Genomic DNA, 2,549 nt, shown 5'->3' with positions numbered 1-2,549 from the left:
TATCTTTTAGGATAACTAATCATGTCACTAAACTGAGTTTACTCTCCAAACTGAATTTAAAACACCCCAAATGAAAAATCAAATGTAGCCTAAGCCGTTTCAAGCTATATTAGACCAATAATGGGGTCCTTTAAGTCAGTAGCCATTGATCAAACTTGAGCTACCAAATTGAAGATATTCATCTCGTATTTTAAGGGGTCAAAGCTCAAGCTACTGTGGAATGAGGGTTCTTTAAGTCAGTGCCCATTGATGAACATGGGCTGCCAGAATTTTTTTTGTTTCTCTTGTAAGTTTTAACCCGGTGTGGGAACTTATGGGCCAATGGTATGGAAGTAAAAATTGATTCCGCACAACACATTCTCTCTCTGGTTAGGATTGCAATGAGTAGATAACCAAAATTTGATATGATATTTGAGAGTCGTTATCACTTGTTTTATTCAATAAAATTGAAATTATGTAATTTGTTGTCAGAATTTAGGTTCAGGACTAGTTAGATTACAAGTAAAGAAGATATCAACATCTTACACTGTCCATTTTTATAATGGTTATATATTAATCATTTAATCTAGTGTTATTTCTAAATTAAATTACTTAATTTGGTTGTTTATAAAAATATTTTATCTATTTTATTTTATTTTTAAATGTCTCATCTTTGCGTTAAAATAACTATAAAAAGGAATGAGTGGTTAACTAGTCTTTCTTTATTGCATATTATGGAGCTTCATATGATTTTCAATTAATTAACCTAATACACACATAATAAATATATATATATATATATATATATATATATATATATATATATATATATAAAAGTTGGTATCATCATTAAAAAAATAAAGTTGGTATTATTTTAATTCTAACATTTTCAGACTCGAAATATGGGATTAAATTACATGAAAATAATATAATTCTTTAACCAACATCAACCTTGTTGATGCTCTTGCAACTAGGTAAACTGAAATCCTGCTTCACGAATAAATTACGCCAAATCTGTTCAAAATTTGCTGCTTGCTTAATTTATCACTTTGTTTTATTTCATATACACCTTTCGGACCTAAATATAAATATAAGAAAACTTAATTAATTTATATGGGATTAAAAAAGTTTATTAATGTTATTTAATTCTTTTAATGACATTGCTTTTATAGAATGATCTTTATTGAAACTTGATATTAAAAATAAAAAAAGTCAAATGTTATCTTGTCCTTTATGTTTTAGTGTTTTTTTTATTATTTTGGTAAATTAAATTTTAAAAATCATATTAATTTGGTTCTTTATGTTTTTGAATGATTTTATTTTCATTATTTTTGGCTCAAACGTTAAATATGTTAACAAAAAATGTGTTGGGTTGTTCTTTAATGTTAATTAAGATGATGTTACAACATGTTAATTGAAATAATTTCATTTTGTTACCTTAAGTTTTTTTCAAATGGTTTCGTTCTAGTTTATCAAATTTGTGAAATGATAAATTTTGGTTATAATAGTTATATATGATGCTAGAGTTAGGTGAATGTAATTGAAGACATTCAACCAAAATTATTTCTACTTAGATGTGTTGAATATGTAACCTATTTATTGTTTATGATTTTTTTAGCATATTACTAATTATTCATTTGTAGTAATACAGATGTGCATGTGAAAATCATTTTGAAATTAGACATATTAGTCATGCATGTGCATATTTGCACATAAGTAAGTCAATTAATGATGCTAGAAAATGAAAATAGTAAATATAGATTATAACATCCAATGCAGAAGCAAATCTATTAAGTCAATGCTTACGAGGGACTGAGAACGAATGACACTATCCTGTGCAAAATTAAATATTATAAACATAACATTGACAATATCGATTTTTATAACATTAATTTTATTAAAAATCGATATTAACTTCACAAACACAACATGAGTTTTAAAGTAATTGACGTTAACATATATTCATAACATCGACTTTTTCTTTTATAATCGATATTAATAATAACAATTTATTTACAAAAATATTACCATACTTTAGGTTAACATTAGTTTTCCTAGAATCATATTAAATGACTAATGATGAATTCATATTTTATAATAGTGATTGAAGTACAAGTTTAAAGGTGAAGTCCCACATTGATTAGAAATGTAAAAGTTGAACAACTTATGCAAATAAAAAAGAACCACAAATCTAAAATCTTAAAATTTTGGGTTGTATGATTATACTTATAATCCATTAATGAAGATAATGCCAATGTTTAACCCCGTTGGTTTTCAATCCATTGGTATCTGAATTCATGGTTCACATTTAAAATTCATTGGTATCCACAGTCAACTCCCTTTCTCTCTGAACGCACGTTGAGAATTCTGATATATGGGTGTTACATACTTACATTGGATATATTTGGATTTTGTGTTGAGTACTCTCGTCTCTGTATGTAAAAATATAAACAAAATTCAATTTCATACTCCCAGTTTCCACCGTACAAGGCGGGACCAACATTAAAGTCGGTAATGAATAGAGGTGGTCCTTGAAGAAGATATATAGTGCACGTTCTAAGGATGGTAAC

Source organism: Glycine soja, chromosome 11 (assembly GCF_004193775.1).
Source record: "Glycine soja cultivar W05 chromosome 11, ASM419377v2, whole genome shotgun sequence".
In the NCBI taxonomy this organism is placed as follows: domain Eukaryota; kingdom Viridiplantae; phylum Streptophyta; class Magnoliopsida; order Fabales; family Fabaceae; genus Glycine; species Glycine soja.
Note: the sequence above shows the minus strand (reverse complement) of the source record.